The 16173-nt window shown below is 42.8% G+C and overlaps 1 protein-coding gene across 1 annotated transcript in view; it reads left to right on the forward strand.

Annotated features, from left to right (window-relative positions):
* The first annotated feature begins 15503 nt into the window (after positions 1–15503).
* The window catches only part of SLC38A3 (solute carrier family 38 member 3), a 31774-nt gene continuing 31104 nt past the window's right edge, over positions 15504–16173 (forward strand). Inside the window, exon 1 of the mRNA XM_043982030.1 lies at positions 15504–15642. The gene's annotated coding sequence lies outside the window, so the exon portion shown is untranslated. The remainder of the gene's footprint in view (positions 15643–16173) is intronic.

The raw sequence follows: 16173 nt of genomic DNA on the forward strand, positions 1-16173 counted from the left end.
CAAGGCAGTGATCCAATATAACCCTGAAGGACTTATGAAATGGGAATCCATCTACAGAGAAAGAACTGATGGTATCTGAAAACAGATGGAAACAATTTTTTAAAAAAATTTTTGTTTTTGACAATTCTTTAATCTGAAGTTTTGTTTTTTACTGTTTTCTCTCACAACCTAGTTAATGTGAGAATGTTTTCCATGACTACTCATGTATAACTTATTTTGAATTGCTTGAGTTCTTGGGGGTGGGGGGTGGGAAGGGAGGGAGGAAGAGAAGTTGGAGCACAAAGTTTTTAAAAACTTATGTCAAAATTTGTTTTTACATATATTTTGGAAAATAAAATTCTATTCAAAAAAGAAGTGATGAAAGGCATGGTTTCAGAGAAACCTAAGAAGACTTGTATGAAATGATTCAGAGTAAAGTGAGCAGAACCAGGAGACCAATTTATGCCCTAATCTGTGCTGCCAGGGAAACTGTGGCTGATGAATTTCTTGAGTTTAGGAGTTCGAAGCTGCAGTATAGCTAAGCAGTCCCTTCCCTCAAGGGACTTCTTATTGGGAGTAGATAGGTGGTACAGTGGATAGAGCACTGGCCCTGAAGTTGGGAAGACTTGAGTTCAAATTTCACCTAAGACACTTACTGGCTGTGTGACCCTGGGCAAATTACTTAACCCCAATTGCCTTCAACATTCAGGGCTATCTCCAGTTGTCCTGATTAGATAGATAGATAGATAGATAGATAGATAGATAGATAGATAGATAGATAGATAGATAGATAGATAGATAGATGGATGGATGATAGATTATAGATACAGATATAGATGTAAATGTAGGTGTAGATATAGATGTATTGGTATAGATATAAATGTAGAGGTATAGATATAGATGTAGAGGTACAGGTATAAGTATAGATATATTGATATCCTTATCTTTATCTTGCCACTGGACCCGATGGCTCTGGAGGAGAGAGTGAGGCTGTTGAATTTGCACAGCCTCACTTAAATCCAATTCACTGCAAGTCATGATATCACCCTGATGTCAGGGTCCTCTTCAAGGATGAGAGACAAGAAACCACCACAAAAAAATGACTAAGCATTGATATGGTGAGCCCCTGGGAAGGATTGACCTGGGGCAAACTGGCCCAAGTCAGAAACAGAGCAGGTCAAAGTTAATCAGAATAGGATTGGGTGGGTAAGAGGCCCTTGCCTACACTTCCAGCCTAGAAAAAATAGGGATGTTTTTATTTATTTAATATTTGACTTTCCCCCAATTACATTTAAAAACAATTTTTAACATTCATTTTTAAAAATTTTGAGTTCCAAATTCTCTCCCTTCCTCCCTTCCCTCCCCCCTCATTGAGAAGACAAGCAATAGGATATATTTCTGACCTCTATTGTCACATCTCCAACTGACCACTGGACATCCTGAACTGGCTATGCCATTTGCCTCTTAAACTCAGCATGCCCCAAACCGAACTTATTATCTTTCTCCCTCCCAATAACCCCTCCCTTTTTTCTAACTTGCCTATTATGGTCAAGTCTACCACTATCCTCCCAGTCATCTAAGCTCTCAACCTAAGATCAACCTAGGTTTATACATGTACAGTCATGCAAAACATATTTCCAAACTAATCATGTTGTAAAAGAAAACACAAACAACAAAAACCCCAACCAAACAGGAAAAATAAAATTCAAAAAAGTATGCTTAAATCTGCATTCAGATTCCATCAGAAGTGTATAGCATTTTTCCTAAATCCTTTGCAATTATATTGGATCATTGTATTGCTAACTATAGCTAAGTCATTCACAGTTAATATTGGTCTTCCAATATTGTTCTCCTGGTTCTGCTCACTTCACTTTGCATTAGTTCATATAAGTCTTTCCAGCTTTTTGTGAAAAACATCTTAATCATCATTTCTTATAGTACAATAGCATTCCATTACATTCATATACCACAACTTGTTCAGTTTTTCCCCCATTGATGGGCATCCCTCAATTTCCAATTCTTTACCACCACTAAAAGAGCTGCTCTAAATATTTGTGTACATATAGGTTCAGATACAAACCTATTAGTGATATTCCTGGGTCAATGGGTTTTTATAGCCCTTTGGGCATAGTTTCAAGATGCTCTATAAAATGGTTAAATCAGTTCACAACTCCACCAGCAGTTTTCCCATATCCTCTCCAACATTTTTCATCTTCCTTTTTCTGTCATATTACATATGAGGTGGCACCTGAGTTGTTTTAATGTATATTTCTCTCATCAATAGTGATTTAGAGTATTTTTTCATATGACTATAGATAGCTTTGATTATTTCATCTGAAAAATACCTGTTCACATCCTTCTGTTTTGTTTTGTTTTGGTGGGGCAATAAGGGTTAAGTGACTTACCCAGAGTCACACAGCTAGTAAGTGTCAAGTGTCTGAGGTCGGATTTGAATTCAGGTCCTCCTGATTCTAAGGCTGGTGCTTTATCCACTGCACCACCTAGCTGTCCCACAACCTGTTCATATCCTTTGACCATTTATTATTGGGGGGAAATGGCTGTTGCTTTAATAAATTTGACTCAAATTCTCTACATATGTGAAAAATGAGGCCTTCATCAGAAAAACTTGCTGGAAATTTTTTTGTTATGATTACTATATATTTCAATAAGGATGTTTTTAAAAAACAAGAAGCAAATATCTCTAAAATGATCAACTTTGAAAGACTTAAGCACTCTGATCAACGATAATGATTCCAATGGATAAGGTTTCCAGAGGAACAGGGGTGAAGAATACCAACACCCTCCTGACAGAGAGGTAATGGAGACACACATTTTTGTACAGGATCAACATGGGAATTTGTTTTTCTTGACTATACTTGTTTGTTTGTTTTTTTACAGTGGTTTCCTTTTCCCTTTTTCATTGAGAGGGGAGAGAGACTGGGAGGAAATAATAAATGGTTGATAATTTTAAAAAATTTAATTAAAAAAATTCCTAGTAGAAAGGGGGCCATGTGCATGTGAGCCAGGTGACTCAAATTTATTCAGACTAGCTAAAGTCTCTCTTACCATCTTCTCTTTAATTTTTTTTAATTAAAATTTTTTTTTAATTAAAATTTTTTTGGTGGGGCAATGAGTGACTTGCCCAGGGTCACACAGCTAGTAAGTGTCAAGTGTCAAGTGTCTGAGGTCAAATTTGAACTCAGGTCCTCCTGAATCCAGGGCCAATGCTTTATCCAACCATTTCCTCTTATATCAAACTTTAAATCCCTCTGAGCCATTTCTGTCTCATCCTTTCTAGTGCAAAGGTCATTCTCCTTGAGTAAAAGAGGAGTCAATAAAAATTGATCTCCTCTACCTTCCTTTGGTCACCAGTTATCACCATCCTATATGCCCTAAATTGAAGTGCTCTCCTTTCTTTGGTCTTCATCTTTTTCTCCAATAGTTAGCTTGTCCTTAGCTTTTCTTGCTAATCACACCCATTCTGAGCTTTAACACTACTGTCTTCTTGCATGCCTCTATATTCATTTTCTAGCCCCTGCCCTTCCTTCCATCTTCTCTACCAGTGGTTTCCAAAACACTGAGGACCCCTGTTTTTCTTTCTTTCTTTCTTTCTTTCTTTCTTTCTTTCTTTCTTTCTTTCTTTCTTTCTTTCTTTCATTCACTCATTCTCGTAGTAATACTAAGACTAATTTGCTTATTAAGATATTCTCTTTTCCAACTACATATCTGTATGAGGGTACATTTTCTTCATAGACTTCAAAATAATCATGGGTTAAAATTCTACAGGAAAAATCAGGGAATTTTTCCTTTCAAGATAACCAATCTCAACATACTGAATGTAGAAGCAGATATGAGAATCCAGCTGTCTTCTATTAAGCCAGACTTTTAAAAAATTTGAAGAAAAAATTGTAAAACAATGCCACTCCTCACATTTTTTCAAAATATACTTATTTTCAAAACAATATATTTTGTGTTAGCATGTAATGAATTTATTTTTGTTATTCCAAGTATTTTTATTTATTTGTTTATTTAGAATTTCCCCCAAGTTACATGTAAAAAACCCAATTTTTTTATATTGATTTTTAAAACTTTGTGTTCCAAATTTATTTTTGTTATTTTAAATGAGTCCACAAATACATTTTAATAAAATATTAATATATAAATGTCAATAGATAGAACCACATGATTTTTAAGAGTGTAAAAGTGGGGGCAGCTAGGTGGCACGGTGGATAAAGCACTGGTTCTGGATTCAGAAGGACCTGAGTTCAAATCTGGCCTCAGACACTTGACACTTACTAGCTGTGTGACCCTGGGCAAGTCACTTAACCCTCATTACCCCGCAAAAAACCAAACCAAACAAACAAAAAGAGTGTAAAGGGGTCTCGAGACCAAAAAGTTTAAGAACTGTTGCTCTATACATATCTTTTTTTAAATCGTTGCTGCTTGGTGAATTTTCTGTGCATCTAATGGTTTCTTCTGACACTTTCTGTTCTTCCTCCTCATCCAAATTATTTCCAGAATTTCATTAGTAAGAATTCTCCATCCTTGACTTTTCCTACAGAATTTAAATGTATGGGGTTCTACCTTTCCCATCTCTCTTTTTTTTTTATTCTTTTTTTTTTCCAGGTCAATGAGGGTTAAGTGACTTGCCCAGGGTCACACAGCTAGTTAAGTGTCAAGTGTCTGAGGCTGGATTTGATCTCAGGTCCTCCTGAATCCAAGGCCAGTGCTTTATCCACTGCGCCACCTAGCTGCCCTTCCCATCTCTCTTTATGGAATCTGCTTCACAAGGTTCTCCATCATTTTATTATCATTGGATCATAGATTCAGAGCTGGAAGAGTCTTTCAAGTTTTACCTCTTAATTTTAAGGGTGAGAAAACTGAAGCACAGAGCATTTCAATGATTTGCCAAGGGTCATACTAAATGTCAGAGGAAGGATTTGAACCTAGGAATTCTGGACTTCAAGTCTGGTACCCTATACCCTACACCTTCTTGCCTCAAAAGTGGTGTTACAGCAGTTGAGAAGAGGAAAGAGCTGGGAGAATCAGGGAAGGCTACTTGAAGTCAGGAGACCTGAGTTCTAATGCTAGCCCTGTGACTGGAGGAGGTTACTTCATAAAATCCTAGAATCTCAGAGTTTAGGGACCTTTGAGGCCAATGAGGCCCCTTTATCTTATAGACCAGTAAGTCTAAATAGGAACTGAATCCAAGTCTTCTTTACTTCCAGGTCCAGTTCTCTAACTATTGCTGCCTCTCCTCTAAGAAAAAAAATAGCCAATGATTTTAAATTGGGTTTGCTGAAAGTGTACCTGCCCTGTCAGAGTTCACACCAGTGGTGTTGGCATACCATGGAGCCCACACATAGGCTTCTGAGAGGTGAAATCCAAAGAGAAATTCTTTGTAGGAACATGGGATCCAAGAAGAGCTATTCTCTCTTACACATGCAGTAATGCCTAAGTCTTTCCTGTCCTTAAAAACTTTCACTCCCCCTTGCTAGCCCCTCAAACTATCATCCTATATCTCTTTCTCCTTTCACAGTCAAAATCATTGTCTCCACTTCCTCAAACTCTTTCAGTCCAACTTTAAACCCAACTTTCAAGCTGCTCTCTCCAGGGTGACCAAAACTCTCTAATTGTTCGATCTAATTAATGACCTTTTATGGTAGTCCACATCCTACTTGACTTCTCTGTGGCTTATGACTTTATCAAACATTTACTACTATGGGAGATACTCCTTCCTCCCTTGGCATTTATGATACTGGTTGTCTCCATCTGTCTGAGAATTGTTTCTGTCTTCTTTGCTAGATCGTCATCCATTTCCTATCCCCTAACTACTGTTATCTACCAAGGCCTTCTCCTCTTCTCTTCTCTTTTCTCCCCTCTTTTCTTCTCTCCCCATATCTTTCCCCTTCCCTCCTTTCTGTATTCCTCTCCTTCTCCTCTTTCCTCCTCTCCATCATTCCTCTCCCCTCATCTCTCCTCTCCCTCTCCTTCTTTCTCTTTCCCTCCCCTCTTCTTTCCCCTCCTCTCCCTTCCTCTCCTCTCTCTTTTCCTCTTCTCTTTCCTGCTCTCCTTTCACTCTCCCTCTACTCTTTTCTCCTCTCCCCTCATCTCTCCTCTCCTTTCTCCTCCCCTCATCTCTCCTCCCTCTCTCCCCTCATGTCTCTTCTCTTTTTGTTTTATCTTTTTGTGATCTCTTCTTTTCACTTGGTTCAATTATCATCTCTATGAATGTCTTCCAAAAATATATATCCAACCCTAATAGCTCTCTGGAAACTCTTGTCCTATATTACAAACTACCTGGATATCCTGCTAATACCTCAAACTCTGCATGTCCAAAATGGAGTCTATTTTCTTGCTCTTCAAACCTGCTCTTCCTCCAGAATTTTCCATTATTGTAGGGGCAGGGGAGAGCCACTATCTTTTCAATTAGTTAGGTTTCAAATTGCAGTCATCTTTGACTCTTTCCTTTCTCTTACCTCCCATACCCAATCAGTTGACAAGTCTGGTTATTTCTACCTCCATAGCATCTCCCAAATCTTTTAAATGATTTGCCTAGGGTCACACAGCTAGTAAGTATCAAGAGCAACTCCCAAATCTTTCTCTTTCTTTCCTTAAATGGTTGCATTTCTCTAGGTCCAGGTCCTTACCACTTCTTGCCTGAATTATTCCAACAATTGGAATAATTGGTTCCCCCTGCTTCTGGTTTCTCCTCTCTCTGATCCATTGAATATGAAATTGACAAAATAACTCATCCTCAAGCACGTATCTGATCATATCACTCCCATTGGGAAAACCTTCAGTAGGCCAAATTCAAATGATATTACCATTTTTGATGTGTCCAGAATAGATGTGATTTTGTCTGTCCTCATTTTCCCTCAAAGCTCAGCTCAGAAGCCACCTCCTGTGGCAAGTGGGTTTCAGTGAAACAAAACTAAAAAGAGAGATTACAGTCAGATTGTGGTGTGTCTTTAATTCCAGGCTAAAGAGTGTGTAGTTTAGGGGCAGCTGGGTGGTGCAGTGGATAGAGTACTGGCTCTGGAGTCAGGAGGAGCCAAGTTCAAATCCAGCCTCGGACACTTGACACTAGCTGTGTGACCCTGGGCAAGTCACTTAACCCTGATTGCCTCACACACACACAAAAAAAAAAAAGAAAAGAAAAGGGTGTATAGTTTATCCTAGAGGTTGAGTACAAGGGCAGTATGGGAGCCACTGAAGGTTTTAAAGCAAGAGAATCACATGGTCAGGACTATGCCTTAATGGTATTATTTTAGTAGCTATTTCAAGGATGACTTGCAAGATACTGAAGGCAGGGAAACCAGTTAAGAAACTGTTATAACAGTCCAAGGGAGAGGTGATAAGGACCTGAATGAGGATGGTAGAAGTGTGACTGGAGGGAAGAAGACAGATGTAGAGGAAGAATTTTAAAAGATCTGACAATTGATTGGATATGGGGTTGGGGACATCAAGCAAGATGTTAGAGTTAAGAAGGATTCCAAAGTTTTGAGACTGGGCGAATGAATGGGAAGATAGTGGTGCCATCAACAGACAGGGAAGTTAAGAAGAGGGGCAGATGGGGGAAGGGTGGGTGACTAGTATCGACTTTGACATATTGAACTCAAGGTGCTGGCAAGAGATTCAGTTGGAGATGTTCAGCAGGTAGTTGTTGAGATGACAGTAGTGTTTAAGATGCAAATTGGTGCTGGATATATAGATTCAGGAGAAATCTGCCCGAGATGAATGGATGAAATGACTAAGAAATGGTCTAGAGGGGCAGCTAGATGGCGCAGTGGATAGAGCACCGGCCCTGGAGTCAGGAGTACCTGAGTTCAAATCCGGCCTCAGACACTTAACACTTACTAGCTCTGTGACCCTGGGCAAGTCACTTAACCCCAATTGCCTCATTTAAAAAAAAAAAAGATACAGAAAAAAAAAGAAATGGCCTAGAGAAAAAAGACCAAACCAATGGCTTGAGGGCATCCATCTGTAGAGGGCTGATGAACCAAGGTTGTCTCCCCTGTTAAAATGTGAGCTCCTTGAGCCCAGGAACTGTGTATTTATTTGCCTGTATATCCCTAGTGCTTAGCACAGTGCTTGACACCTGATCAGAACTTAATAAATGCTTACTGACTGATTGACGGAGGCCAAGAATGAAGAGACAGGTGGGAAAAACAGGACAGTGCAGTTCCAGAGTAGGAAGGAATATCCACAAGAAATGGGGGGCTAATGTCAAATATTGCAGAAAGGTCATGAAGGATTTCAACTGATACTTAGCATTTATGAAGTCGACCTTCATTGTGAAAGACTTAACTCTTCTCAACAACACAATGATCCAGGACAATCCCAGAGGACTATCAAGGAAACATACTCTCCACCTCCAAAGAAAGAACTGATATTGATGGAACACTTATTAAAGCATGCTAATTTTCACTTTCTTCCAGTTTTTTCTTTTATTCAAATTTTCATATATAAAATGACTAATATGTTAATGTTTTACATAATCATAAATGTGTAACCTATATCTGATTGCTTACTGCCTCAGGGAGGGAGGAGGGGAGAAAGGGAAGAAGGGATAAAAATTGGAACCCCAAACTATAAATAAAAATGTACATATATATTTTTGGGGGGTGGGGCAATGAGGGTTAAGTGACTTGCCCAAGGTCACACAGCTAGTAAGTGTCAAGTGTCTGAGCCTGGATTTGAACTCAGGTCCTCCTGAATCCAAGGCTGGTGCTTTATCCACTGAGCCACCTAGCTGCCCCTAATAGAATTCTTCTTATGAAAACTGCTTATAGATATACTTTTATCATCTATTGGGGATGGCCTTTCATCATATATATTTTTGTGCATTGTCTATATGTCTTGAATACCAGACCATTATCTAAGAAATCTGATACAATGATTCCCCCCCCCATTTGACCGCTTCTCTTCTTATCCCAGATGCATTAATTAATTTCATTTATTCAGAAGCTTTTTAGACCCTGGGTTCCTTAAGGCTCTGCCTTCACAGAAGATTCCTCCGATTAATCCCTGAGGGCACTCCAGGGAACGAAGTCCCCTTTGACACTATAGGAAATAGCCCCTCCTAGCCAATACCATAAGCCCTCACCTCTGTTCACAGCTTCCCTTTTCTCAAGACCTTTCCCTTCTTCTGACACCATTAAGAAGAGATCCTCTTGTGGGGGCCAGGCTCTTATCAATACTTTTAGCTTGGTTCCTAATTGAGGGCTCATTTCCATCTACGACAGGTATAGGATGATCTATTCCATTCCTTGTTTGTGGGGAATGGGGGAATATATTCCTTGCAGATCAGGAAATTCTCCTATGCACTCTGAGCTGATCACCTTCCTCCAACATAGCACTCACCATAACTGGGAGAGTCCAAAGAAAAGGAAACCTATGGTGATAACCATACTCTGATGCTCGGAGTCTTGAAGTTACCTTTTGGGCCCTGCTGCCTCCACCCATATGTCTCAATTAAAGATAGCACCATGATCTTGGGGATGTTTTTTCCTACAAAATAAGTGGCAATGAGGGTTAAGTGATTTGCCCAGGGTCACATAGCTAGTAAGTGTCAGAGGTAGGATTTGAACTCAGGTCCTCCCAAATCCAGGGCTGGTGCTTTATCCACTGCACCACCTAGCTGCCCCACCAATGTTTTTCACTTTTTTTTTTTTTTTGGTGAGGCAATTGGGGTTAAGTGACTTGCCCAGGGTCACACAGCCAGTAATTGTTAAGTGTCTGAGGCCAGATTTGAACTCAGGTCCTCCTGAATCCAGGGCCGGTGTTCTATCCACTGCACCACCTAGCTACCCCCAGTGTTTTTTTAAAGATAAGCTTTGGTGGGCTCTCTGCAGGCAGAAAGATTTTCTGTCTTGGCCATGCCATCAGGGATGATGTGTATCTGTCACCTGAGGACTAGCCAGAGTGCTGAAAGGCACATCACTAAGCTGGCTGTGGCAATTCAGGAAAACTATGTACTAAGACCTACAGACTTCTATCAGGTGTGATGGATCCCAACAGTGATAAAAACCCAGATCCTCAAAGTAGGTTGTTGTTTTCCTTCCTGGCTCTTTCCCAATCCCTGTGTCCTAGGTGGTTCACACATTATAGTACCATAGATATAGAGACAGAGGGGATGTCATTGAGTCCAACCCTCTACCTCATTTTGCTGTTGAGGAAACTGAGGCACAAAAGGTTAAGTGACTTGCTCTAGGTCTCACAGCTAGTAACTATCTGAGGCAAGATTTGACCCGGGTCTTCCTCATATCAAGCCCAGGGCCCTAATTCCTCTGTTCCATGAACATCTCTAGTGGCTTGAGGCTTTTAATCAATTCTCAGGGAGAAGAGCAATGGATAGAGGCTCCCCTTATTCTCCCAACCCCAATATAGTTAAGGCTACAGTAGCCACACCCTCATCATTATCCCAGGAGCCCTCCCTTCAGGTTGGGGGAGGGTACAGTGTGTTTCTACCAGGTCCCCGCTAGTCACTTGGAGCCCAACTGTGGTACCTGACCTTTGGCATTTGGAACTGGGAGGCTCTGCAGGTGGTGGCCAGGGCACTGTGTGGTGTGTGATGTGGGAGGTTTGATTTGGCCCTCAGCCCGAGGGTTCAACAACAACATCGCAGCAGAGGTTCACAACAGCTGCCTCCATGCGGGGCCTTGGGCCTCAGCTCAGCCTCTGCTCTGCCCCTCCCAGCTTAGTGCTCTCTGCTACAGCAGTATTGGTCTAGAAATGCTTCCATCTGCAGAAAGGGTTTCATCATGGGCTTCCCCTTCCTTCCTGGGCCTCTCCCCGCCCCCCCCCCCTCCAGTGTGCTCAGTGCTTTAAAGACCATCATGGGCAGTCTTTTTATTGTATAGACCAGGGCTCTGAAAGGGAATGGGATTTTCCCAAGTCACAGTTTCCAGTGAACTCCGCGAACTCAAACATATGGCGTCATCAGTCAGAGGCAGACCAAAATGAGAAGGAAAATCTCCTCCCATCTCAACCTTCATTTCCCCCCAAGCAATGGGTCCTAATCAAACAACACCTTCCTAAGGCAACAGACATCATTTTTTGGTTTTTCCTGACGTTGGAGATTATCTGCTGTCTGGTGGGAAAGGAAGGGGCCAACCATTTTCTAGGTACCTTGGCTATAGGAACACAGAGGAAGAAGCACGGGGGTCTATTTTTCCACTTATTGATTGATTGGTTGGTTTATTGTTTAGTATTTTACTTTTCCCCCAATGACTTGTCAAAACAATTTTCGACATTCATTTTGAAAATTTTGAGTTCCAAATTCTCTCCCTCCCCCCCACCCCACATTGAGAAGGCAAACAATTGGATATAGGTTATATATATGTAGTCACGCAAAACATATTTCCATATTAGGAAGCATAGCATCCTAAACCAGAGACAACACCCACACAGATCCTTAAAACCTCGAAGAAGTTCCTATCTGGAAGGGACCTCAGAGGGCGTATGGTTCAACTTGGACTTAAATGGGATCCTCCATCCCAACACACCCATCACAAGTGGGGATATGACTTCTACTGGAAGAACTCTGGGAACTTTCTTCAGAATCCACTTGCTGAAACTTTTCTTCCTAGGCAAGCCGTTACTTATTGTTAGAATACTGTCCCTTGATCAACCTCTTTGGAACTTCAAGGGCCCCCATCCACGAAGAAGGGGCTTCATAAAAATGACTTGTATGTATTCCATATTTCCTCAAATATGCATGTTATCTTCCCCTAGAATATAAGGCCACTGAGGGGAACCACTGTTTCCTCTTTGTCTTTTCCTCTCCAGTGCTTGGCATGCAGTAGGTGTGCATTAATTAACAAGTCCTCTTCTGTGGAATAATAACCCTCGTGTCTATGGTCTCTTAATGTTTCCAAAGCACTTTCTTCACCACCTCCCTATGAGGTAGGTAGTGTAAGTATGATTATTTCCATTTAATAGATAAAGACCCTGAAGCAACAAGAAGGGAAATGATTTATCTACTAGCAGTCATACAACCAGAAAGTGTTATAATGTGACCTGGAATCCAGGTCTCCTGATTGTAAATTCACGTGCCAACTGCTTGGTCAATATTTGTTAACCTGTCCATATTTCAGTACTGAGTCGAGAGCTTTTGTTTTCTGGGAAATAGAAGGGGGGAAAGTACCCAGTTTCCAATAGGCTTTTTCCAGTAGAGAGGGGAGGTTGAGGAAAAAACAATTCCCTAGAATGAGACTTAATTGAAAAAAAATTAAAACAACCTTTCAGATTAGAATTATCCTGGCTCCTCCCCTCAATATCCCCTCCTCATATCACACTTCCCCTCTTTAACCCTTGACCAAGGTTCCTAGCCATCTCTAAACAGTTTCTATATTGTACCCTGTCAAACCTTGAAAGGATTGGAATTAAGAAAGGAGGGAGAAAATTTGGAACTCAAAATTCAAAAGAAAAAAACCTAATGCTAAAATGTAATTGTGGGGTAGCTAGATGGCGCAGTGGATAGAGCACCGGCCCTGGATTCAGGAGGATCTGAGTTCAAATCTGACCTCAGACACTTAACACTTAACTAGCTGTGTGACCCTGGGCAAGTCGCTTAACCCCAATTGCCTCACCGAAAAAAAAAATGTAATTGGGAAGGGCAGCTAGGTGGAGCAATGGGTAAAGCACTGGCCCTGGATTCAGGAGGATGTGAGTTCCAATCCAGCCTCAGACACTTGACACTTACTAGCTGTGTGACCCTGGGCAAGGCACTTAACCCTCATTGCCCTGCAAAAAAAAATGTAATTGGGAAAAAATTAAGTATTAATTTTTTTTAACAACATGGGAATTGACAGAGATTTTCCTTTCTGAGGTCCAGAGAGGGTAAGAGGCAATGTGGTATAGTGGTAAGACCAAAGTCTGACTAGTTTTGTAACCTTGGGCAAATCCCTTTAACCTCTATGAGCCTCAGTTTCCTCATCTGTAAAATGGGGAAAGGGTTCACACTCCAAGATCTCTAAGGCATCTCCCAGTCCTAGAAGATTAAGATAATATGAAATGCCTTTCTATGCTAAGGCCACGCAGTGAGCCAGTGGAAGAAAGAATTCTGCAAGAGAAGCCAAGAGTCCTTCCTGACTCTTGGCCTCCTAAATCTTCTACAGCTGACGGGGAGCAGATGGTGAGCCTCAGGCTACAGAGAATGGTGATGGAGACGGAAGAGAGCCCCAGGGGATGGATACAGAGCCGTAGGAGGTTAATTCAATCAAGGTCCAACTCCTAGCCTCCAAGATGCATGGTCTGAGGCTGAGATGCCCCAGGGAAATAGGGAGCTGCCATCATCAACCTGGAGAAGAGAGGGGAACGAAACGAACATGCCCAAAGTCAGGATGCCCCTAGTCTGAAAGGTAGCCATGGTCCCTAAAATGCACCCGGAGCCTCTAGGTGGCACCATAGTGCACACACAGAGCACCAGACCTGGAGTCAGCAAGACTCGTCTTCCTGAGTTCAAATCCAGCCTCAGACACTTACTAGCTGTGTGACCCTGGTCAAGTCACTTAACCCTGTTTGTCTCAGTTTCCTCATCTGTAAAATGATCTGGAGAAGGAAATGGTGAACCACTCTATTATTTTTTAGAAAACCCCAAATGGGGTCCCAGAGATTCAAACACAACTGTAAACAGCTGAATAACAACAAAATGCTCCTATCCTCTGACATCAGTATCATAACAGCAACAACTATGATACCTTCCTTACATATTATAGAGTTTTACATTCTTCAAAGAGCTGCCCCATCCATTCTCTCCTTGGATCCTCACAACAGCCCTGTGAAGGAGACAGGACAAGTGTTATTCCCATTTAACAAATGAGGAAACTGAGGAAGTTCCAGAGAAGCCAGGTGACCTATCCAAAGCCACAATCTACTTTGCTGCTACACCCTAAAAACTACTACATTTTTCCATTTTCCCTACAATCTCCCAATTAGAATGTGAACTCTTTGAGAGCAGACTGTCCCATTTTTCTGTTTGTATCCTCAGTGTCTAGCACAATGCTTGACACATTGGAAGTGCTTACTAAAGTCTTATTCGTTCGTTCATTCATTCATTCATTCATCTAGTCAGTGGTAGAGCATTTACTTTCAGACTCTTCTTCCCACCGTGCCACCCTCTTCCATAACTCCCCACACAAGTCTCTGAGTGAGTTCTCCACATCTTAGAACAGCAGGGCTGAAGATGAGATGTGAGTTCTGGAAGGAGCTAAATCAGCATCCTGTGCCCAGGGCCAGGGCAGAGTGAGGAAGTGGTCAATGCTGGGATGTGAGGAAAGCCAGTGTGGCCCGTGGGAGGGAGCCCCAGACTCTAGTCGGCTTCATCTACTGTGTACTGTCTTCTGGCTAAGCTAGGTCAGTGCTCCTTTTCTTTGGGTCTCTGTTTCCTTCTCTGCAAAATGAGGGGGTTGGATGGGATGATCTCAAAGATACCTCCTTTATCTGACATTCTATTCTAATTTCTTTCTTTCTTTCTTTCTTTCTTTCTTTCTTTCTTTCTTTCTTTCTTTCTTTCTTTCTTTCTTTCTTTCTTTCTTTCTTTCTTTCTTTCTTTCTTTCTTTCTTTCTTTCTTTAGTGTGGCAATTGGGGTTAAATGACTTGCCCAGGGTCACACACCTAGTAAGGGTTAAGTGTCTTAGGCCGGATTTGAACTCAGGTACTCCTGACTCCAGGGCTGGTGCTCTATTCAGTGCACCACCTAGCTGCCCCTCTAATTTCAATATTAGATGGTTTGCCTGATGGGAGCACTGTCATCTCTTGGCCTTTTCCATACCTCGTATTTCTTTAAGATAACTGAGCTTAACAAATCAATTTTCTGGAAAGAAAGAGTCGAAAGAAAAGAAGGGAAAGAGAGAGAGAGAGAGAGAGAGAGAGAGAGAGAGAGAGAGAGAGAGAGAGAGAGAGAGTTGGGGAGAGGAGAGTTGAGGTTGGGGAGAGAGGAGAGGAGAAAAGAGAGGGGAGGGAAGGGGAGGGGAGGGAGAGGAGAGCCCTAGGTGTCCCTATAGGAGAAAGAAGAAAAAGAAACTGTAGCAGAGTGGAGGAATATTCAGGAAGGTTTTCCAGTGATAGAATTGGAAGGGACCCCAATCTATTCCAATTCCCTTTTCTTTTCTTTTTTACAGAGTTGGAAATTGAGTCTCACAGAGGGACAAATGGTCTCCCAAGGTCACACTTTGAGTTAGGCTGAAGCAGGACTGTAACCCATGTCTCCCAAGGCTCCTTCCAGGGGCTCCTAATTCTCCCTAGGTAAGGCAGTGCTAGAAGATCCCTTGGTATTCTGGGTCATGTCTCTCCCTGGCCCTGTCACATCAGGCTGTGAGTTCTTTCTGGGGAGGCCTCTGTTGTTCGGGACAGCTCCTGTTCCAGCAAGTTAACAAGGGCCTCTCGCTTTCTCCATTGCCCAGTTCGGGCCCCTGCACCTCCCGCTCTGGACCCTGGCCCCCTCGTTGGGCCCACCCCCTGGGGCGGAGACAGGCGGGGCCGGGGGCGGGGCCGGCCGCCCTTCATCCCAGCTGCCTGACAGCACTGTGTAGTCTGGGATCAGAGCGGGCAGCGCCAGATCGCCGAGCAGACCCCGGAACGAACCCCGGAGCCTCTGGTCCCCAGCAGCTTATAGCTGTTCGCCTGTCCGGCCCGTGTGATCTCGGGAGCCGCAGGTACAGAGCAGGGACGCCCCACTCCATTCCCTTCTGCCCCCTTCCCACCCAAGCACAGTGACTTCCAGATGGGGGGTGGGCACTTGGAGAAGCTTCGGGGGAGAATCAGGCCAAGTCTGGAGATCCTGGGGTGGGGGTGGGAGGTGGCAGGCATAGGGGAGTAGGGCTGGCTTCTCGCCCCCCCCCCCCATTCCTTAGTTCCATTCCTTCAACTTTCAATGTGCCCTCGTCTCCCTCACTCCCAGTCCCTGGGGACTCAAGGAGGGCCGGCGCCGGCTCCTCCTCCCCAGCCTCCGAGACAGTCCCGACCCCCTCCAGGAGCTCCGGGAGCTCTGGCGGCTCTGGAGAAATGCACAGGATAGAAAGGGGCCGGACACGACTGGAGGCAGCAGTGTGGGAATCTGCGTCTGTGGGAGTGTGTCTGTGTCCCCGCGTGTCTGAGTGCGTGTGCCTGTGTGGATGAACGTGTGGCTGTGCGTCCGTGTGCCTCTGTGTGTGTGTGTGTGTGTGTGTGTGTGTGTGTGTGTCTTT

This window comes from Dromiciops gliroides, chromosome 1 (assembly GCF_019393635.1).
Source record: "Dromiciops gliroides isolate mDroGli1 chromosome 1, mDroGli1.pri, whole genome shotgun sequence".
NCBI classification, from domain to species: domain Eukaryota; kingdom Metazoa; phylum Chordata; class Mammalia; order Microbiotheria; family Microbiotheriidae; genus Dromiciops; species Dromiciops gliroides.